The 22,630-nt window shown below is 52.1% G+C and overlaps 1 protein-coding gene across 1 annotated transcript in view; it reads left to right on the top strand.

The window, feature by feature from the left end:
- The window catches only part of CPNE5 (copine 5), a 181,423-nt gene that overhangs the window by 8,281 nt on the left and 150,512 nt on the right, over positions 1–22,630 (top strand). The gene's annotated exons all lie outside the window — the stretch shown is intronic.

Raw genomic sequence — 22,630 nt, 5'->3', positions numbered from 1 at the left:
GTTGGGGACAACTTCCTGGTACACGTGCTGAAGGAACCGACCAGGGCCCATGCGCAGCTTGACCTGCTGCTCACAAACGGAGGAATTAGTAGGGGAAGTAGATGGTGGTGGCAACCTAGGCAGCAGTGATCATGAGATGGACGAGTTCAGGATCTGACCAAAGGAAGAAAGAGCAGCAACATGCACACCTTGGACTTCAGAAAAGCAGCCTCTGATTCCCTCAGAGACCTGATGGGCAGGACCCCCTGGGATGTAACATGAGGGGGAAAGGAGTCCAGGAGAGCTGGCAGTATTTCAAAGAAGCCGTATTGAAGGCACCGGAACAAGCCATCCTGATGCACAGTAAGAAAAGCAAATGTGGCTGGTGACCAGCTTGGCTTAGCAGTGAAATCCTTGGCGAGCTTAAACACAAAAAGGAAGCTCACGAGAAGTGGAAACTTGGACAGATGACTAGGAAATAGAGATATTACTCAAGCATGCAGAGGTGTAATCAGGAAGGCCAAAGCTCAGCTGGAATTGCAGCTTGCAAGAGATGTGAAGGGGGCCAAGAAGGGGCTAACGTGCCTGTAGAAACCTAAGAGGGTGATCAGGCAGTGTGCGGGGCCCTTGCTGAATGAGGGCATTTCAGAGGGGTAGCGTGTTCGTCTGTAGCTGAAAAAAATTAACAAATAATGAGTAGTCTAGCACAGGCCTGCACAACTCGGAAAGCGGCGAAGGCCGTATTACTCCAGAGAAAACAGCTGCGGGCTGCAAGTAGGGATGCTCTCCCCAAAAATACCGAACACGCGGGCTAAAACTTTTTGTCCTGGCGTTTGCCTCTCCTGCACCCTCCCCTTTGGTGCCTTCCCCTTTCTCCTGACCTGCCCCCCGCCCCTCAGCACAAGCCCCTTCCCCCCCCCCCGGCTTCTGCCTTCCAATTTGCGGGTCTGCCGGAGCCTTTTTGAATCTGGCAGTCGCCGGCCATCACAATACAACATCATGCCAGCATCCTGGCATCTGCCGGTGTCCTGCCCTCTGGCTCGCGCCCCGCCTCCTCGCGCCAGAGCTGCACGCAGGCAGCCCGGCAGCGAGAATCGCTGCACTTCCCCCTCCCCGGCGGCGCTCCGCTCCTCCGCCCGGCCGGCAGATTGAATGGGGCCGTGCTGCCCGTAGTTGGCACGGGCCGTACAGTGAGCCCCTGCAGGCGGCATGCAGCCCTCGGGCCGTATGTTGTGCAGGCCTGGTCTAGCAGCATCTTAGAGACTACCAAAACATGTCGATGGGATCATGAGCTTTCGTGGGCACAACCAGATGAATGGAGTTAAGGGGTCCAGTTTCCAAATAAATCAAGGGAGAGGGGGTGGGAAGAGAAGGAAAAAAAGGGGGAAAATTGTCAGAGTATCCTCTAATTGACAATTTTCCCCCTTTTTTTCCTTCTCTTCACACTCCCCAGCCCCTCTCTTGATTTCTTTGGAAACTGGACCCCTTAACGCCAGTCATCTGAAGAAGTGGGTTGTGCCCACAAAAGCTCATGATACCATCTATATTTTTTGGTAGTCTCTAAGGGTGTATCTAGACAACAGACTTTTTTCGAAAAAAAATGGCCTTTTTTTCTAAAAAAACTTCCTCTTCGTCTAGACTGCTGCCACGTTCTTTTGAAAGTAAATCGAAAGACTGCAGCAGATTTTTCGACCATGGGAACCTCGTTTTACAAGGAATAATGCTTTTTTTCAAAAGTTCTCTTTCGGAAAAAGGCGCTATGTCATGCAAACTGTCCTTTTCGGAAAGAGAGCGTCCAGACTGCCTGGGTGCTCTTTCGAAAAAGCGGCTTGCTTTTTTGAAAGTGCTGGTTGTGGTCTAGACGCTCTTTTTTGAAGGAGGCTTTTCCAAATTATCTTTCGAAAAAGCCGTAGTGAGGGTACCTGGCTGGTTTCTATGCTGCTGGCTCTGGGGTAACCCCCACAGGCTGCCGTGGGTACCACGACCCAGCAAAACAGGATGAGTCACTATGCAACCAGTGGCCAGACACCCCCCATGGAGAGGAACAAAGGAAGGTGGATGCTGCCCTGGCTGGGGGGGCAGGGCGGGAAGAGTGTTGGTGAGTTGCTGTCTGGGAGCATGGAGGAGACAGCCTAGAGAAAGGGGCTGGAGTTTAGGGGCCCAGTCTCCCCCATCTCAAGGGGGCCTGAGGCATCCTAGCCCAGCTCTGTGACCAGATTCCATCTGTGCTGTGCTGTGCTGTATCCTGGAGAGGCAATAAACTTCCTCTATTCCACCGGCTGGTGCAGTCTGTTTGTGCCATTTCGAGGTGCAGGAGACGGGGGACCCCCAACGCGCCGTAACAGAAAGAGACTTGCAGTCTAGACGTAGCCTAAGGTGCTGAATGAGGGAGGTAATCTAGTGACAGATGATGTGGGGAAAGCTGAAGTACTCAAGGCTTTCTTTGCCTCCGTCTTCACAGACAAGATCAGCTCCCAGACTAATGCACTAGGCAACACAGCATGGGGAGGAAGTGAGCAGCTCTCAGTGGAGAAAGAACAGGTTAAGAGCTATTTAGAAAAGCTGGACGCACACAAACCCATGGAGCCAGATCTAATGCATCCAAGGGTGCTGAAGGAGTTGGTAGCTTTCTTTTCAGAGCCTTTGGCCATTATATTGGAAAACTCGTGGAGATCAGGGAGGTCCCAGACAATTGGAAAAAGGCAAATGTGGTGCCCATATTTAAAAAAGGGAATAAGGACAATCCAGGGAACTACACACCAGTCATCCTTACCTCAGTCCCTGGAAAAATCATGGAATCCATTCTGAGGCACTTGAAAGAGAGGAAAGTGATCATAGACTCATAGACTTTAAGGTCAGAAGGGACCATTATGATAATCTAGTCTGACCCCCTGCACAGTGCAGGCCACAAAATCTCACCCACCCCTCCTAGAATAATCCTCTCACCTATATCTCAGATATTGAAGCCTTCAAATACTTTGAAGACCCCAAGATGCAGAGAATCCTCTATCTGTGATCTGTGCCCCATGCTACAGAGGAAGGCGAACTTAGAAACTATCAGAAACTATCAACTGGGATTCACCATCTGTCTTGCTTCTATGATGAGGTACCTGGCTCTGTGGACGTGGGAAAGTCAATGGATGTGATAAACCTGGACTTTAGCAAAGCTTTTGTTACGGTCTCCCACAGTATTCTTGCCAGCAAGTTAAGGAAGTGTCAATTGGATACATGGACTGCAAGGTGGCTAGAAAACTGACGAGATTGTCGGGCTCAATGGATAGTGATCAACAGCTTGATGTCTGGGTGGCGGTCGATATCAAATGGAGTGCCCCAAAGGTTGGTTCTCGGGCTGGTTTTGTTCAACATCTTTATTAATGATCTGGACGAGGGGATGGATTGCACCCTCAGCAAGTTTGCAGGTGACACTAAGCTTGGGGAAAAGATAGATACGTTGGGGGGCAGGGACAGGGTCCAGAGTGACTTAGACAGAATAGAGGATTGGGCCACAAGAAATCTGATGAGGTTCAACAAGGACAAGTGCAAAGTCCTGCCCTTGGGACGGAAGAATCCCAAGCATTGGTACAGCCTGGGGACTGACTGGCTAAGTAGCAGTTCGGCAGAAAAGGACCTGGGGTTACAGTGGACGAAGAGCTGGATCAGAGTCAACAGTGAGTCCTTGTAGCCAAGAAGGCGGATGGTATATTAGGGTGCATTAGGAAGCACATTGCCAGCAGATCTGGAAGTTATTATTCCCCTTTATTCGGTGCTGGTGAGGCCACGTGGAGTATTGCATCCAATTCTGGGCCCCCCATTATAGAAAGGATGTGGACGCATTGGAGAAAGGCCAGCGAAAGTAACAAAAATGATTAGGGGCTGGAGCACATGACTTAAGAGGAGAGGCTGAGGGATTTGGGTTTGTTTAGTCTGCAGAAGAGAAGAGTGAGGGGGGATTTGAGAGCAGCCTTCAACTCCCTGAAGGGAGGTTCCAAAGAGGCTGGCGAGAGGCTGTTCTCAGTAGTGACAGATGGCAGAACAAGGAGCAATGGGCTCAAGTTGCAGTGGGGGAGGTTTAGGTTTGATACTAGGTAAAACTATTTCAGTAGGGGTGGTGAAGCACTGGGCTGGGTTCCCTAGGGAGGGGATGGAATCTCCATCTCTAGAGGTTTTTAAGTCTCAGCTTGACAAAGCCTTGGCTGGGATGACTGAGTCGGGGTTGTTCCTGCTTTGGGCAGGGGGCTGGACTCGATGGCCTCCTGAGATCTCTTCCAGCCTAGGATTCTATGATTCTGTGTGTCATTTGTGGCTCAGGGGTCCTTGCTGAATGGGAGGGGCTGCTTGGGGGGAGATCGAGGCAGGTTATTTGCTCCTTAGCATCCATGGGATGCAGACTTTGTGTAACGGGGCATGGGCGCAGAGTTGTTTTAGTTTAGGATTTCTGGTCCAAGAAGGGGAAAAGATACAAAAATCAAATTAAAGTCAATTCTTTCTGCTCTGCAGAAGTTGGACTCTTGTTCTAACCCTGCCTGTAATTATATCACAGTGCCGCAATTCACCTAGAGCGGCTTCCGAAGACGTGTTTGGGATGAGTGATTCCATTAAATGTGGGCTGGGGGGGGGGGGGGCGGCTGAGCAGAATTTCAGATTCTGAGCACACTTATGACGGGCAAGTACCTCTCCTCTCCCTCCCCCTTTCCCTCCTGTAGCTGTGGAGTTACTCCTTGCCAGCAGAGCCAGGTCACGGCTCTGGTTCTGAGCTCACTTACTCTAGGATAAATCAAGAGTTGCTCGGTAGAAGTCACTGGAGTATTATTGGTGTAAGCGTGTGAGGGTGGAAGCTGGCAGTCTGTGTACATGGGTGACAGGTGGCCTCACCGATTTGCACCAGCTGAGTACCTGGCCAGTCATTTTCCTGCTGTGTCTTAGGAGGCTCTGAGTTCCTCTGGGGGTGGCTGATTTCTGCTTAGCCATTGTAACCAGCAAAGGAATTAACCTGAGTCACTCTCATATGGGCACTGTGGGATCAGAACGAGAAGGGGCTTTGTCTGGAGCTGTACAACTTGACTTTCAAAAAGAAAAAGGGAGGGGAGCCAAGAAACACTGGTGTCGAGTGGATTTGATTTGGTTTCTCTTCTGTTAAGGTCCTGATGGACGAGGTGTACCGGTAGTTCGAATTAGAGAGCCTAATCTGAACTACCTACTCCCCGAAGGCCAAGCAGGCAGGCGGCTTGTTGGGGCGTGGTCTGTCTCCTGCAGATCCTGTGCTCTCAGAACCCCTACAGGACTCGTCTGGGCTCCGCTGGCCCTGGAGTGTGTGGCTCCTCCAAGCAGAGCTTCTCACAGCGAGACAGCGGCTGCAGCACGGAGAGTCCCCCTGACCAAAGCTCCAAGCCCCCTGTCCGTGGCTGGCCCACGCCAGAGCCTCCCTGTGGTCTCTGCTGCAGGGCTATTCCTGGCATCCCTTCTGACTGATGGCCCCTGCAGCCTGCACTCCTGCCTGGCTCCCACCGGCGTCCTGCCCCCAGGAAGCTCACTGCTGGGCGGAGATCACACCACGCCATGCCCCCGTGTCCTCATGCCTCCGCGTGCGCCCTGTGTCGCTGCAACGTCATCCGCTGTGAGCAGCCAAAGGCTCCCAAAGGCTCCGTCCCTGTGTGCATTAAGGGCATGGCCTGCAGGTGTGCACAGCACGCTCAGGGTCAGCCCCGAGGAAGCGGCCGGGGAGCTGGGATGTAGCAGTACGCTGCTAAGAGGCACGGGGACGGGGGACTTCTCTGTGCTCGGCTGACGTGCAGAATGACTGGAGCCGGGCACCGCGTCTGGCTGCTGCCATGCGCCGGGCAGGCGGCTGGGTGCGAGGAGTATTTTTGGAGCACCCCAGAGATAAGGGGAGGCTGATGGGTCAGTTGGGTGAGGAGACCGTGGTGCCGGCTCCCAGATTCTTCCCTATTTGGCCACGGGACTGGCTCCGCAGCTCGAGGGATCTGGCTTGGTTGAGCTGAGCGAGGGCAAGCCCTGGAGGCTACAGGGTGCGGGAGGGGCAGGCCTTTCCAGGGATGTGCCCGACAGGAGCCTGGCACATCACTGGGATCAGCAATGGCGGGGGGAGGAACGGACCCGCCGCTGGCAGGACGAGCAGTGCCGGGCGCTGGGGCTCGATTCCCGGCTGGCTGACCGCGGGCGCTTGCTTGCAGGCTGCTGGACGCCAGTTCCGCCGGGCGGGTCGGTCCGGTTCCACTGTTAGCCCCTTGGGCGGGGCTCTCCCCCACGCTGGGGACATGCAGCGGCGGCTGTCATGGCCCAAATAGAGACAAAGGTCTCGGGGCTCCGGGGAGGAGGGCAGCAGTTCTGGGACTGCACAGTCCCATCGGGGCATCTGCACAGCCCTGGCTCTGGGGCTGGGCTGGCCGCTGGCAGAGAACTTTGGGGCCCTCGCTGAGCTTAGGAGCAGCCAAGGAAGGGGAGTCGTGGCAGCGCTGTGCCTGCTGCTCATCCCAGGGCACCTCACCTGGTGCAGGGGGCTGATTGGCCGGGTGGCCTGGGCATTTCCATCAGATCAGGCCTCCCAAGGGGAGGTGGGGAAGATGCAACTGACTCTCCCTTCCTGCCATCGTTGGCCAAGCTCTGGGCCTTCATTCCCTACCCTTCCCACGTGTGGGGAATGGGCCGATCCCAGCTAACTTATCATTGGAGGCCTGGGGGCTGCTCGCCAAGTTCTGGGACTTGCTCTCATACATCTCACAGGTGAGGAGGAGGGGCAAGATGGAGCCATCAGCAAACCGCTTCCCCCAGCTGGGGAGCCCTGGAGGGGCTCGTCCCAGATCAGAGCCCTCTTGGGGTCTTTCACCTGATGCAGCCCTAGGTCCTGTGCTCTGCCCACTGCCCCTTGTGCCAATCACCTGTCTGCTCACAGGGCCCCCAAGTCGCCAGAGCCCCCTCCAGGCTGTCGGACATGGGCACAGCTGCTTTCTGGCCTGTCCACCCCAAATGACTGTCCTGGTCTCCAGCAGCCTTCATGGCCCCTGTCTACCTCTAGGATCTCCTCTCTGCTAAGCACCCCCATGGTCACACCTCAGCTGCCTGCTGCGCTGCTGCTGGGCCAGGTTTCCCCACTCTCCCCAGACAGTTCTAGACCCACCCGGCCTCCCCTAGCCCAGTGGCCAGTGCTCCCCCTGCCTCTGCTGCCCCCACCCCCAGCTCTCGTATTGCTAGACCCCCATAGTCACTGCAGCCCCGAGCACCCCTCCGAGCCACGTTAGAGTAAAACCACCCTTCCTTAGTGGTGCTAGGAGCTTCCCCACTCTCCTAGGCACAGGCAAGGCCGGGCAGCCTAGTTCTGAACTGCATTGGAATAGCTATCGGTAACGGTGCGCCTGCAGGGATCACACTTGGGGCCGGTGGATCTAAGAGTATTAATGCTACTGCTGGAGCCAAAGGTCTGGGAGGCACTAGCGGACTCATGGGCTGCTTGCTGGAAGCTCACCTGCATCTTTTTTTTGCCTTGTGTGTGACTGCAAGGTTCCCTGGCTCCCATGAAATGCAGCTACCTTGAGGGCAGAGCAGACGCACAGGGGCTGTTGAACAGCTGACAGTAACAGACTAAGCAGGCAGCTGGCTACCCATTTAGGAGAAATCACAGGGAAGGATAGCACTTTGCTGAGTAGGAGTCTGGCCAGGATTTTGTGCGTAATGTTCCTTCTCAAGGAATAGAGCTGGGATCCCTGCTGTAGCCACTAGGTATCGCTTCCCGGTGCGTGGATCAGAGCAACAGCACGAAACATGCAATCAACCCCCCGCACCTCTAGTGCTTCTTGCTCAGCTGACCTTAGCTGGATGCCTTTGCAGGTCCCCTGGGTAGAAGGAAAACTCCCAGGGCTACCTACGTACAGCTGGCTCTGAGCTGGAATGGCTCCCAGGCCTGGGCGATGGGAGGATCGACTGCTGACAGAATGAGCTCGCGCGCTAATGAGAAAACCTCCTGAAATCTGTCGGGGCTAATTAAGAGACACGGTGGGAAACTTCAGCCCGGAGAAGTCAGACCAAAGAACTTCTCAGCATCTTGTTAACGAGGCCTGAGGGCCTGACAGTCGCTGTGCAGACACCATCACCCTTCACTAGGGGGTCTCCAGGGACAGACAGCTCCAGGAAGAGGGAAAGCCAGAAGAGGGGCCTACTCCTCCAGTGTCCCGAATGTTCCCAGCCGGAGCCAACAGCAACGCCCAGATCAATTCCCGTCCCCACGTTAGGTGCCGGGGCCGCTCCTGGGCTCACACTGGGCTAGGCCACAGCAGCTCCGAGCAGGTGATCACAATGGTCCCTGCTAGCCTTAAGGCTGGCTAAAACTGCAGCTGCCCTATGTGCTTTGCAGATGTCTGGGAGGCAGGGTCACACTGCCCCCTTTTACAGATGGGGAAATTGAGGCACAGAGAAGTGAAGTGAGTTGCCCAAGAGCACACAGGAAGTCAGTGGCAGAGCAGAGCTAGAAAAGAACCCAGGAGTTCTGACCTCCAGGCCCTTCCCTCCTGCTCCGATAACAAATAATCTGCAAAGGAATATAAATGCAGTTCAAGAGCAGGGGCTCGCTACGTAAATTGTCCCTGCTGGTGCGTCGTTGGGGCTGTGCCAGCGCAGATCAGCTGGGGATGCAGTTCTGTGTAACAATCACACAGTGTGCTCCGAACAGCCTGGCGCCTCCCCCCCAGCCTCTATGGGGCTATTGGGTGAGGGCTTCCTGCATTGCCCTGCCCCGCCCCGCCCCACCCCACATGTGTGGCACAGTACAGACTGTGCCTTGGGCTTCAGGTGGCACGTAACCAGGTTTCCTCACTGAATTGGTTGGCTGGTGGGATCGGCAGCTACGCCTGGCCTGGGCCGGCTACGCATGGGAAGGGTGATATAAAGGCTGAGCAGTGCCCCCCCCTCCCCCCCGATAACTTGCCCAAAGTCTCTTTCAGCTGCAGCAGGAAATAAATCCAGGAGTCCGGCTCTCTCCTGCCTCCAGCCTCTTCAATGCGCCAGTGAGGCGCCCTGTGTGGGGGGGTGAAGGAATGAAGAGGGGAGAGGGAGCTTGGCCGAGGGTGAGACCCCCAGCCCGGTCTCGGACTGGGACAGGCCCTTTCCTCAGGGCTTCAGCTGTATTTCTGCCACACACCAGTGCAGCACATCAGGGACCTGCCTGTTCCCAGAGTCTCACCCTACATGCCCTCTGCCTGGGGCCAGATCCTGTCTTAGGCAGGAGCCAGCCTGCTTCCTGTAGCTCTCCACTGGACCCAGGGCCTTCCGGGAGGCTCTTCCCATCAGAGCCTTTGATGATCAGCTGGATCCATCCCAGCTGGGAGGTCACAGGAATGGCTGCCCCAGTTCTCCTTAAGGGGCGGGGAGCCCCACAGCGCTGGCCTACGGCATGCACAGAGCATCGCACCCAGCCATTCAGAGGGGGCCGGTCTCCCCTTTCAAAACTCAGCAGCCTGGTTTGGCAAGAGGGCGTCTCTCACCTCGGGCCGCCGAGCCCCGGCCTGGAGCCGGTTCTATGCTGTCTCCAGCCAATTGCCAAGTCTGGTCGCTGTGTTCCCGCTGGGCTCTCGTTAACCCTCCTCTGTCGCCTGCTGGCTCCCGTGAGCTTTGTGGAGCAGGTTGGCGGGGTGGGCGCGAGCCTGGGAGGGGACAGCAGACTGGAAAAGAGAAAACCCAGGAAGTCCTGGCTGTGCCCCCACTGACCCCACACTGGTCTGCAGGAGGGGTTTCTGTGGCACTAATGGGGATGTAATTATAAAACACCCATCGAAAACTATAGGGGCCACATTCTGCCATGAATTAACCCTTCAGCATTTCCATGCGGCAGTGGGATCCACACAGTGCTAAGCAGGACCTGGGCTCAGAACAACAGTACAGCTAATGCTCCATTCGCCCAGAGCGGTGGCAACAGCATGTCTCGTGCCCAGCATGCTGGAGTGGTAGTCGGGAGATCTAGGTTTCTCCTAGCTCTGAGCTACTGGTAACCTTCGGCCAGTCACTGTGCCTCAGTTTCCCCACCTGTAAAATGTGCATAATGAAACTGACCTCCTGGGCATAGAATCCTAAGGCTGGAAGAGACCTCAGGAGATCAAGTCCAGCCCCCTGCCCAAAACAGGACCAACGCCAACTAAATAATACCACCCAGGGCTTTGTCAAGCTGAGATTTAAAAACCTCTAGAGATGGAGATTCCACCCCCTCCCTAGGAACCCCACCCTCCTAGGGAAATAGTTTTTCCTAATATCCAGCCTATCCAACCTGAGCCCATTGCTCCTTGTTCTGCCATCCATCACTACTGAGAACAGCCTCTCTCCAGCCTCTTTGGAACCTCCCTTCAGGAAGTTGAAGGCTGCTCTCAAATCCCCCCTCACTCTTCTCTTCTGCAGACTAAACAAGCCCAAATCCCTCAGCCTCTCCTCCTAGGTCAAGTGATCCAGACCCCTCATCATTTTGGTTGCCTCCGCTGGACCCTCTCCAGTGCGTCCACATAGTTTCTATAGTCGGGGAGGGGAGCTGGGCAGAATTGGATGCAATATTCCTGATGTGGCCTCACTAGTGCCGAGTAAAGGGGAATAATTATTTCCCTAGATCTGCTGGCAATGCTCCTCCTAATGCACCCTAATATGCCATTAGCCTTCTTGGCTACAAGGGCGCCCTGTTGACTCATCTCCAGCTCCTCATCTGCTGTAACCCCCAGGTCCTTTTCTGCAGAACTGCTACTTAGCCAGTCAGTCTGTACCAATGCTTGAGATTCTTCTGTCCCCAGTGCAGGACTCTGCACTTGTCCTTGTTGAACCTCATCTGATTTCTTTTGGTCCAATCCTCTAATCTGTCCAGGTCACTCTGGACCCTGTCCCTGCCCTCCAGCGTATCTATCTCTCCCCCTAGCTTAGTGTCATCTGCGAATTTGTTGAAGGAGCAATCCATCTCCTCATCCAGGTCATTAATGAAGATGTTGAATAAAACCGGTCCTAGAACTGATCCTTGGGGCGCTCCACTTGAAACCAACCGCCATCCTGACATTGAGCCGTTGATCACTTGGGCCCGACAATCTAGCCAGCTTTCTATCCACCTCGCAGTCCATTTATCCAATCCAGACTTCCTTAACTTGCTGGCAAGAATATTGTTGGAGACCGTATCAAAAGCTTTTCTAAAGTCAAGGTAAATCACATCCACCGACGTCCTGATATCCACAGAGCCAGGTACCTCATCATATAAGCTGATCAGATTGGTCAGTCATGATTGGCTCTTGGTGAATCCCTGTTGACTCTTCCTGATCACTTCCCCTCTCCCAAGTGTTTCAAAATGGATTCCTTGAGGATCCCCTTCATGATTTTTCCAGGAACTGAGGTGAGGCTGACTGGTGTGTAGTTCCCTGGATCGTCCTCCTTCCCTTTTTTAAAGATGGGCACCACATTTGCCTTTTTTCAGTCATCCAGGGTCTCTCCCGATCTCCACGAGTTTTCAAAGATAATGGCCAAAGGCTCCTCAATGACATTTGCCAACTCCCTCAGCACTCTTGGATTCATTAAATACGGACCCATGTGTTTGTGTATGTCTAGCTTTTCTAAAATGAGTATAAGGCCCAGTGGCAAGGGCTCCTCTGGCAAAGGTGTGACTGGGGAGAGTTTTCAAGCCTTTCTATTTGTGGCCTCATTGCTCTGTCTCATAGTGGAGGTCTCTTGCAGCCCTACAGTGGCTGCTAGCCCTCCGCAGGGCACTTGGCTCTGCCCTGACTCGGAAGAGAGCCTCACATAGAGCAGCATCTGGGATGGGGCGTGTTTCTAAAAGGTGTGCGGACTGCTCCTCACTGCCGAAGTTCGTACCCCAGAGGAGCGACTGGCAAGCCCACCGTGGAAGGTGGTGCAATAATACATTCCAATGCCTGGGTGCAGTGTGGTTGGCTGTCACTTTGTGGTATCAAAACCATACCCTTTCCTGCCCCCAAAGAGCAGGCACGATGGCCCAGCTGCCATGCAAGAACTGCCCATAATTCCCTTCCTGCCTTCTCAGGGACCAGAGAACGTTTTTGCAAGTCAGAAACAATTGCCACAACGCAACATGCTGTTATTTCACGTGTGCACCCACAAAGACGCACACGTAAGAATGGCCAGACTGGGCTGACCAATGTTCATTTAGCCCAGTCTCTTGTCTTCTGACAGGGGCCAGTGCCAGATGCTTCAGAGGGAATGAACAGAATGGGCCAATTCTCAAGTGAGTCTGTCCTAGCTTCTGGCAGTTGGAGGTTTGGGGGCACCCAGAGTGAGGGGTTGCATCCCTGACTTGCTCAGTTAATAGCCATCGATGAACCTTTCCTCCAGGAACTTCTCCAGTTTTTTGAACCCTGTTGGAATTTAGGCCTTTACAACATCCTCTGGCAAGGAGTTCCACAGATTGACTGTGCATTGTGTGAAGAAAAACTTCCTTTTGTTTGTTTTAAACCTGCTGCTATAACTTTCATCTGGTGACCCCTGTTCTTGTATTATGTGCAGGGATAAATAACACTTCTCTAGTCACTTTCTCCACCGCTGTCATGATTTACAGACCTATGTCAAATCTCCCCTTCGCCATCTCTATTTCAAGCAGAACAGTCCCCGTCCATTTAATCCCACCTCATAATGAACTAGTTCCGTAGCCCTTCTCCTTTTTATTGCTCTTCTCTCTGCCTTTTCCAGTTCTAATATATCTTTTCTGAGCGAGAGCAACCAGATCTGCACGCACTGTTCAAAGTGTGGGCGTACCATGGATTTCTGCAGTGGCATTATGATATTTACTGTTTTATCTATCCCTCTCCTAACGGCTCCTAACATGGTTTGCTTTTTCCCTACTGCTGCACAATGAGTGGATGTTTTCAGAGAACAGTTTAAGGCTGAGCTTGACAAAGCCCTGGCTGGGATTGATCCTGCTTTGAACAGGGCGTTGGACTCGATGACCTAAGATCTCTTCCAACCCAGATCTTCTTTGATTCTATGAACTATCCACAATGACTCCAAGATCTTTCTTAAGTGGCACATTTAGACCCCATCATTTTATATATATAATTGGGAATATTTATTCCAAAGTGAATTACTTTATGCTTAAAAAACAATGGTCTAGTAGCACTTTAAACACTAACAGAACATTTGTTGTTTTTAAAGTTTGTCCTGTTGCAGACTAAGTCAGTTACCCCTCTGATACTTTGTGCTTGTCAGTGTTGAATTTCATTTGTCATTTTGTTGTCCAGGTTCGTGAGATCTCTTTGTGATTTGTTCTCATTCAACTTGGGACTTAACTAGCTTGAATAATTGTGTATCCTCTGCAAATTCTGCGCTCTCGCTGCTCGCCCCCTTTTCGACTACAGGCAGTCCCCGGGTTACGTACAAGATAGGGACTGTAGGTTTGTTCTTAAGTTGAATTTGTATGTAAGTCGGAACTGGTACATATTGTAGGGGAAACTCTACCAAACATTTCTCCAGAGCTCAGTTTTATTCTCCCACACCTCACTTCCCTCAGTCCTTTATTCTCAAGCTGAGGTGTCTGCTGAGAAGAGCCGCTCCGCGTCTCCCTGGTCTGCTGGGGGGAAGCAGCTAGTGCGGGGTTGCCTCACCCCGTTTGTAAGTAGGGATCCGATGTAAGTCGGATCCATGTAACCCGGGCACTGCCTGTATGTTAAGGTGCACTGGTCCCTGGTACAGATCCTTGGCAGCTCTGAAGTGTTACTGAGTGTCCGGGGAGGTTGAAATGCCCCCCCCCCTTTACTGGTTTTTGAATGTTAGTACTGGTTGAACCTCTGCCCAGGACCGCAAGATCCCAGGGGGATCTGCCAGACCAGGGGAGGTGCCTCCTCTAATGGCCCATGCTAAACCGCTGCCCGTCCTGCTGCTGCCCGGCCAGCTGTCGCTCCCTGGGTGGAGCTCTCCAGCTCCCGCTGGCCCCGCTGCTGCTGGGGTTGGAGCTTCCTGCCTGTCGCTGGGGCAAGAGCTGCGTGGCTGGGGCCGGCCTCCTGCTACTGCCCAGTTGCTGGGGCCAGACTTCCCTGCTGTGGCCCCCCGCATGGGGCTCCCAGGTGAGTCCCTACCCCCTCCGCCCATGCTACTGCCCCTCTGGGGAGCCTCCCTATACCTGGACTCTGTGGTCCTGCCAGACCATGCATGTTGCTGGAGCAGAGAGTCTTGGTTAAGGGAGGTCCAACCAATATTCTCAATGTCTGATTTGTGTCCATTTACCCTTTTGCATGGACAGTCTGGGTTTGTCTAATGAACACGGCAGGGGGCATTGCGGGCACATGACAGCGATAGCACATTAGTACATGGGCAGGTGGTTTGGCTAGGTCTTATGATGGGTAGGTTGTAGTTCCCTGATGATGTCCTAGAGATGCTTTACGTGGGGCTGTAGGTGATGGCCAGTGGTGATCTGTTACTTTCCTTATTGAACCTGTCCTGTAGTAGGTGACTTCTGGCTACCCACCTGGCTCTCTTTCGGCACTTAGCCGGGGCGATACGCTGGTGTGTGTGGGGAAGCCACGGGTGATCGCTGTGCTGCAGGCATGACTCCACTCATGATCGCCAGGCCACATGGGCAGTGCAGCTCATGGGCAAGTCTCCTGTCTGGGCAGTGGCAGAATTGACCCACCAGCCCTGTGCCAGAGGCTCTGCCATCAGCCAGGGGCAGGATGGGAGGAGGGGTAGCACTCAGCTACTGGAGGGGAGGGAAGGGGTGTGCTCCTTTCTTTAACCCCTGCCATGCCAGGTGCTTTGCCAAATCTGCTGTGCTGAGCCTTGACCATGGCATGTGGTACATCCCTTGTCAGTGCTCCCCATCCTGGCTATTCATTGTCTGGTGCTTACTCCTGGGCTGGTTTCCAGGGAGTGCTGTGTGGCTGGACAACAGGGACAGATGCTGAACATCCCGTGCCGAGTGTCGGAGGCCACGTGGAGCGCTGCTGTATGCGCTGCTGCTAAGGGGCTACATCCTCAAGCAATGGCTGAGAGCCTGAACTCTCGCCTTACTTCAGGTTCCTTCACTGCCCAGCGTCACTCCTGATTTACGCCAGGAGAATGGGAGAAGTCTCAGACCGAGGGGGTTGCTTGTGTTTTACACTGGTGAGCCAATAAAACTGCCCAAGAGGTGTGAATCCAGAGTAAGACCATTGAGATCTCGCTGGCGGATTCCCTCCTGGTTTACGTTGTGTAACCGAGTGTAAGTTCTGGACCTGCAGGCTCTCCGAGAGGGGCTGGCCCATTGCTTTGGTGGACAGTCTCCTGCAGTGAAGGGAAATGCATGGCTTCTCAATAGAGGAATCCGTCTTTCTGTCGTAACGACAGTTGTTGCACTAAACAGTAACTGGCCTCAGACAACAGACTGAGGGAGCAGCAGAGCAGGGACTGGGACCCAGGACTCCTGCCTTCCCGGCAGCACCCCCTTGCCCTTTTTGATAGAGCCCCGTTGTTTCCGAATGCTCCAGGTACCCCAGAGGCGATGCTCTGGAAAGGCCTGGGGCTGCTTTGGGGTTACAAGACAGGTTTCTACAGGCATGCTAGCAATAAGAGGGGATCAGAGAGGGGGTGGGACCCCTACTGGATGAGAGCGGTACCCCGGGGACAGATGATGTGGGGAAAGCTGAAGAGCTCAAGGCTTTTTCTGCCTCTGTCTTCACAGACTAGGTCAGTTCCCAGACTAATGCGCTAGGCAACACAGCATGGGGAGGAGTGAGCAGCCCGCGGTGGAGAAAGAACACATTAAGAACTATTTAGAAAAGCTGCACACACACCAGTCCATGGAGCTGGATCTAATGCATCCAAGGGGGCTGAGGGAGGTGGCTGATGTGATTACAGAGCCTCTGGCCATTATCTTTGAAAACTTGTGGTGATCAGGGGAGGTCCCAGATGACTGGAAAAAGGCAAATGTAGTGCCCACATTTTAAAAAGGAAAGAAGGACGATCCAGGGAACTACGGAACAGTCAGCCTCACCTCAGTCCCTGGAAAAATCCTGGAGAGGATCCTCCAGGAATCCATTTTGAAGTACTTGGAAGAGGGGAAAGTGATCAGGAACTATCGACATGGATTCACCAAGGGCAAGTCGTGCCTGCCCGATCTGATTGCCTTCTGTGATGAGGTACCTGGCTCTGTGGACATGGGGAAGTCAGTGGATGTGACATACCTTGACTTTAGCAAAGCTTTTGTTACGGTCTCCCACAGTATTCTTGCCAGCAAGTTAAGGAAGTATGGATTGGATACATGGACTGTAAGGTGGCTGGCAAGATGGCTAGATTGTTGGGCTCAACAGGTAGTGGTCAATGACTCAATGTCAGGTTGGTGGTCAATTTCTAGTGGAGTGCCCCAAGGGTTGGTTCTGGGATCGGTTTTGTTCAGCATTTTTATTAATGGCCTGGATGAGGGGATGGATTGCACCCTCAGCAAGTTCCCACATGACACTAAGCTGGGGGGGGGGAGGTAGATACGCTGGAGGGCAAGAATAGGGTTCATAGAATCATAGGACTGGAAGAGACCTCAAGAGGGTTCAGAGTGACCTCGACAAATTGGAAAATTGGACCAAAAGAAATCGACGAGGTTCAACAAGGACAAGTGCAGAGTCCTGCCCTTGGGATGAAAGAATCCCAAGTATTGTTACAGGCTGGGGACTGACTGGCTGAGTAGTAGTTCTGCAGAAAAGGACCTGGGTGTTATTGTGGATGAGAAGCTGGATATGAGTCAACAGTGAGTCCTTGTAGCCAAGAAGGCTAATGGCATATTAGGGTGCACTAGGAGGAGCATTGTCAGCAGATCCAGAGAAGTGATTATTCCCCTTTATGTGGCACTGGTGAGGCCACATCTGGAGTATTGTGTCCTTTCTGGACCCCCATTACAGAAGGGTTGTGGATGCATTGGAGAGGGTCCAGCGGAGGGCAACAAAAATGATGAGGGGGCTGGAGCACACGACTTACAAGGAGAAGCTGAGGGATTTGGACTTGTTATTCTGCAGAAGAGAAGAGTGAGGGGGGATTTGAGAGCAGCCTTTAGCTACCTGAAGGAGGGTTCCAAAGAGGATGGAGAGAGGCTGTTCTCAGTGGGGGCAGATGGCAGAACAAGGAGCAACGGTCTCAAGTTACAGTGGGGGAGGTCTAGGTTGGATATGAAGAAAATCTATTTCCCTAGGAGGCTGGGGAAGCACTGGGCTGGGTTCCCTAGGGAGATGGTGGAATCTCCATCTCTAGAGGTGTTTTAAGTCCTGGCTTGACAAAGCCCTGTGTGGGTTGATTTAGTTGGGGTTGGTCCTACTTTGGGCAGCGGGTTGGACTCTCTTCCAACCTTCGGATTCTACGATTCTGGGATTCTGTGCTTTGCTTCTTCTGCATTAGCAAAGATTGAAGCCCACTTGGGCTATTCCCTCTCCTCACTGGTAACGATTCTGCCTTGTATTCTAGTCACATCCCATCCAGTCCTGTTCCTGCCATGGTGCAGCGCTCAGAGCTCAGCTTCTGCCGTAGGGGAGAAAGGGGCTTGACGGTTCTGTTTCTGGTTCTGTTTGCACCTGCCGAGGGACTGCTGTGCAAAGATAGAGTCAGGCAGAAAAAACACTGATCTAGGGCGGGGCTGGCATTACTTGCTTTTAGAACCTGCGCCTGCTACAAACCATGGGCCCATGCACAGAGGGTGCGAATCAGCACCTCTCACTTGCAGGGTCTGTGCTGCTTTACACCAGCTAGGGCTGGCTTATCTTGCTGGCAAACACAGTTCCTGGAACATTTCCTTGGAAGTTCATGTGGTTGGTGCTGGTGGAAGGTGCCAGATGGAGCCGTGCTCCTTCTCCACCAAAGAGGCACCTCTTCAGTGCCGTTACTGTTGTCCTGTTTGGAGTTACAGAGTCTAGAAGGAAATCACTGGAAACACAGAGCTGGAAGCAGCTGCAAGTGTCCATTTATTCTATAATATAGAACTAACTAGAACCAGCCCAAACCAGCTGGTCTGACCCCTAACTTAGTTACTGTAACAAAATCAAGATCTGTTTCTTCAACAACCCAGTACACAATATACCCGCCCCCCCCTTAATAAGAACATTCCTTTAATAAAACTAACACTAAACAAGGGATTACGGCGGACGTCTGGTGTTCTTGAATCCGAAGGCGTTATGTCAAGTGCAGGCCTAACAATGGGCTCGAGACTTGAAGAGTGAACAGGTGAGGCTGTCATCTTTGACCACTCAGGAAGGGAGATTGTGTTCGCTGTAGGCGGTGATGGAGGAGGAGGGTCAGAAACAGGTGACTCTTGACTCAGTAGCTCACCGGTAGTGGTGAGGTCGGGCAACTCAATTGGAGACGTGTCAATGGGGCCGGCATTAACCTGGCAACAACTGATCTACATGCCGCCGCCAGATGAGATCCTCTGCAGTCCGCACAATATAGGAAACTGGTTCTGTTTGAGCGATGACAGTGGCAGGGACCCATTTACCTCCAGGAGCATAGTTCCGAGCCAAAACCAGCTCTCCAGGACTAAAGGTTCGGTCTCTCGCTCTGGATGCGCCTGATGACTTGACCTTGCTGTTGATGTTGTGCAAATTGTCATGGTTCATAAGGTTTCAGCAGTTCAAAGCAAGTGCACAGCTCGCGTCCCGTTATTAGAGAAGCCGGGGACGTTTTGGTTGTAGCACAAGGTGTATATCTGTAGGATAGTACGAAGGTGTCAAGATGCTTTTGTACGAGTGAATGTCCTCCAGCTGATTTCAAAGCTTGCTTCATTGTCTGCACAACCCTTTCAGCCATTTGACAGGTGGCTGGGTGATACAGTGCTGAAGTGATGTGATGTATCCCATTTGCTTTCATACAGTTTCCAAACTCCTGAGACACAAACTGTGGACCATTGTTGCTCACAAGTCGTTCTGGAAGACCAGAATGACAAACGATTCCCTGTAGTTTTTGGATAGTACTCTCAGCAGATATGGACGGCATCATAGAGACTTCTTGCCATTTGGAATGAGCATCTACCACCACCAAGAACATGCTACCTTTAAATAGGCCAGAAAAATCAACATGAATACGTTGCTACAGTTTCTCAGGCCAGTCTCAAGGGTGAACTGAAGGTGCCAACTGAGGTGCATTCTTCACACCCTGGCATGAAATACAAGTGCTTGCCTTCTCTTCTATGGCACTGTCCAAGCCAGGCCAATAAAAAATAGCTTTGAGCAATTTCTTTCATGCACACCATTCCACAGTGACCTGAATGCAGCTGTTCTAACATCTGTTGTCTCAGTATCTTTGGAATAATGACACGCATTCCCCACAACAAGCACCCAGAATGGATTGATAACTCTGTCCTCCTGGACATGTAGGGAACAAGGACAGGTGAGACCTGAATGTTCCCTAGAGATGTTCCAGTCATCACTAGGTCCATAACTTGGGACAGTTCTGTGTCCACACGAGTTGCTCTCTTAACTTGTGCAGCAGTGATAGGCATGTTCTCTACCTAGTCAAAGTAGAAGATTTCCTTCTGGCCAATATCTTGATGTTTGACTGGCCAAGGCTGCCTACAGAGACCATCTGCATTGACATGCAGAGTGGATTTCTGATATCTGATCTCATGTGTGTGTCCCGAAAGCTACAAGGCCAGTCATTGCATACAACTAGCAGCCAATGGTGGAATTCCTGTGTGTGGACCAAAAATTGCAGTGAGGGGTCGATGGTCAGTGAGAAGTGTAAACTTCCATCCAAACTGGTATTGGTGAAATTTCCGAATCCTGAAAACAATTTCCAATGCTTCATGCTTGATTTGCGCATAATTCATTTTTGCCTTACTTAACGTGCGTGAAGCAAAAGCAATTGTTTTCTCTTCTCCCGGAGGCATAATGTGTGACGAGACCACTTCCAATTCCATACGGGGAGACATCACAGGCCAACTGTAAAGGTAAGGATGGATCAAAATGCATCAGGACCTCCGAGTTTAGCTTTATTAAATGCAACATCACAGGCTTCAGTCCACTTCCAGGCCTTGTTCTGGCCAAGGAGCTCATGAAGTGGGTTTAACAGTGTGGCGAAATGTGAACTAAATTTTCTATAATTGTTCAATAGTTCTAGAAATGTGTGAAGCTGACTCACATTTTGAGGGGGTGGAGCCTCCACAGTAGCCTCAACTTTTGAAGGGGACTTACAAAGGCCAGAAGCATCAGTGATGTGTCCCAAATATTCAACAGAGGGCTGAAAGAATGTACATTTGTCTTTGTGGATTCATAGGCCATACTCTTCCAGTAAGGTAGGCTCTAAGTTCTTAAGGTGATCCTCCTCATTCCTGCTCATGACCAGGATGTCATCAAGATAGCACTGGACGCCTGGCAAGCCACCCAAAATCTGGTCCATAGCTTTGTGGAACAAAGCTGAGGCAGAAGTTATTCTGAAGGGTAAACAACAGTAACGATAAAGCCCTTTTAGCATCACAATAATCAACAGCTCTTGGGACTTGTCGTTAACATGCATCTGTAAATATGCTTGACTCAGATCAATCTCGCTGAACTTTTGTTCCCCCGCCAGGCCCACAAAGAATTCATGGATGCGGGGAAGACGGTATTGCTCTGCACACAACACTGGGTTACCAGTGACCTTGAAATCTCCGCAAATCGGAATGGAGCCATCTTTTTTTCAATATTGGAACTATTGGAGTTGCCCATGGACTATGGGTAATTGGTATTAGGACTCCATTTTTGACTAGGTGCTCCAAGTCTGCTTCAACTTTTGGCCTGATGTCATCTGGCACAGTTTTGGCCTTCAGATATTTTGAGTGGCTGCCAGGTTTAATGTTCAGTTTCATGGTGATTCCCCTCGTACTTCCCAGATCCTCTCCAAAAACAGCAGCATGTTTCTTTAGTACATCAGTCAGACCTGTTTCTTCATTAGTCATCCGGTGCACTTCTGCCCAGTTCAGCAGGCTCTTCCTAAGCCATGATCTCCCCATTAATGGCCTTTCACCACAAATAGTAGTAATTCTGCAGTCTGTCCATTAAGCGCCACCTTAACATCAGGAGCGCCCACCAGGGGTACTGCTTCTCCCGTATGTGTCTTCAGAACGAACCTTGTCGCCTTAAGCGGAAGATGCTTTAGCTTATACAGGCTGTCTGAGACCAATGAAACTGCTGCACCGCTGTCCAGTTCCATGCATACAGGTTTGCCGCCCAACAATGGGGTTACCCCGTATTCATGGGAGCCCTCTGCTAAAGACAAAACATAGCAAGACGCTGCTTCTTCAGACGGGGCGTCACCTTGATCATCCTGCGTCTCCTCGAGGGTATGCAGATTTTCCTTTTTGGTTCGCCAGACCATAGGCCTTTTTTTCTTTGGTTTGCAGGCACGCTCAACGTGTCTTTTTTCCCCACACCGTTGACACACTAGGTCCTTGCACTAGTGTTCTGATGCATGGTGACTCAGCTCACCACAGCGGTAACATTCCTGGCTCTCCACTGTTTTGTGGGTAGGTTCTTGGGACACTGTGTGCATCCTAGACGGTGCACTGAGGTATTGCGCCTCCCATGTGGCCAGTTCCATGGAGACTGCAATGTCAACAGCCTTTTGTAGGGTGAGCTGAGCCTCAGTTAATAGGTGCTTCCATATAGCTTCACTGCGCAGGCCACACGCTAACCTGTCACATCATTTAACATCTCCTTAAATTCACCGTGTTCCACAAGCTTTTTCAAATTTGCTACAAACTGTACAGTTGTTTCACTTTCTTTTTGGTCTCTGTTATGGAACCTAGACCTTTCTGCAATTACCAACGGTTTGGGAGCATAATGTGACCCCAGGATTTCCACAGTGGCACTGTAAGATTTGGTCTCTGGCTTAATAGGGAGCAGCAAACTGTGTAGCAGAGAGTAGGTCTTAGCCCCGACAGCACTTAAGAATATTGGCACCTTCTTCTCTCCCTCAATGTAATTTGCAATAACAAAAAGTTCAGAACACTCAGTATATACATGACATTACTCTATAGTCTCCTCAAAAGGTCCCACTGGCCCTGTAAGTGTAGCCATGCCTCTCCTCTCCTCTCTTCCTCTCCTCTCCTCTGGGCTTCACTGGTTTTAGTTGTAGCTTGCACTATCCGTGTAGCAGTCAGTTCTCACCCCACCTTCCAGAACAGCAAAAAGGTTTGTTTTCTTACGTTGACTTCTACTACTTCTTTTGCTGGAGTCAGCACAGGCCTCCCACCCTCGTTGCCATTTTGTTATATGTTTGGAGTTAAGAGTCTAGAAGGAAATCACTGGAAACACAGAGAGCTGGAAGCAGCTGCAAGTGTCCATTTGTTCCATAACACAGAACTAACTAGAACTAGCCCATGCTGGCTGGGCCGACCCCTCGTAACCTAACTCAGTTACTATTAGGGTTGCTTGGTGTCCGGTATTGTACCAGACAGTCCAATATTTGCGCGCTTTCTCCGGTAAAAAAAATCAGAAAATACCAGACATGTGCAATGTGCAATGTCCGGTATTTTCTGATTTTTCCAGCTGTGCACCGGACGGAAGCCTGGCGTGGGTGGGGGGAGCGGCTAGGAGTCCCAGTTGGGAGGCGGGGTCATGATTGCCGCCGGGAGCCCTCAGTCGGTTGAGTGTGAGGAGGAGGGGAAGCCTCCTCCTCGCTCGTGCGTCGCTGGGAGCCTGCGCAGGACAGGCAGCGAGTGCCCAGGTCAGTTCCG

Source organism: Pelodiscus sinensis, chromosome 27, assembly GCF_052426305.1.
Source record: "Pelodiscus sinensis isolate ZL-2025 chromosome 27, ASM5242630v1, whole genome shotgun sequence".
NCBI classification, from domain to species: domain Eukaryota; kingdom Metazoa; phylum Chordata; order Testudines; family Trionychidae; genus Pelodiscus; species Pelodiscus sinensis.
This window is presented reverse-complemented; position numbering and strand designations above follow the sequence as displayed.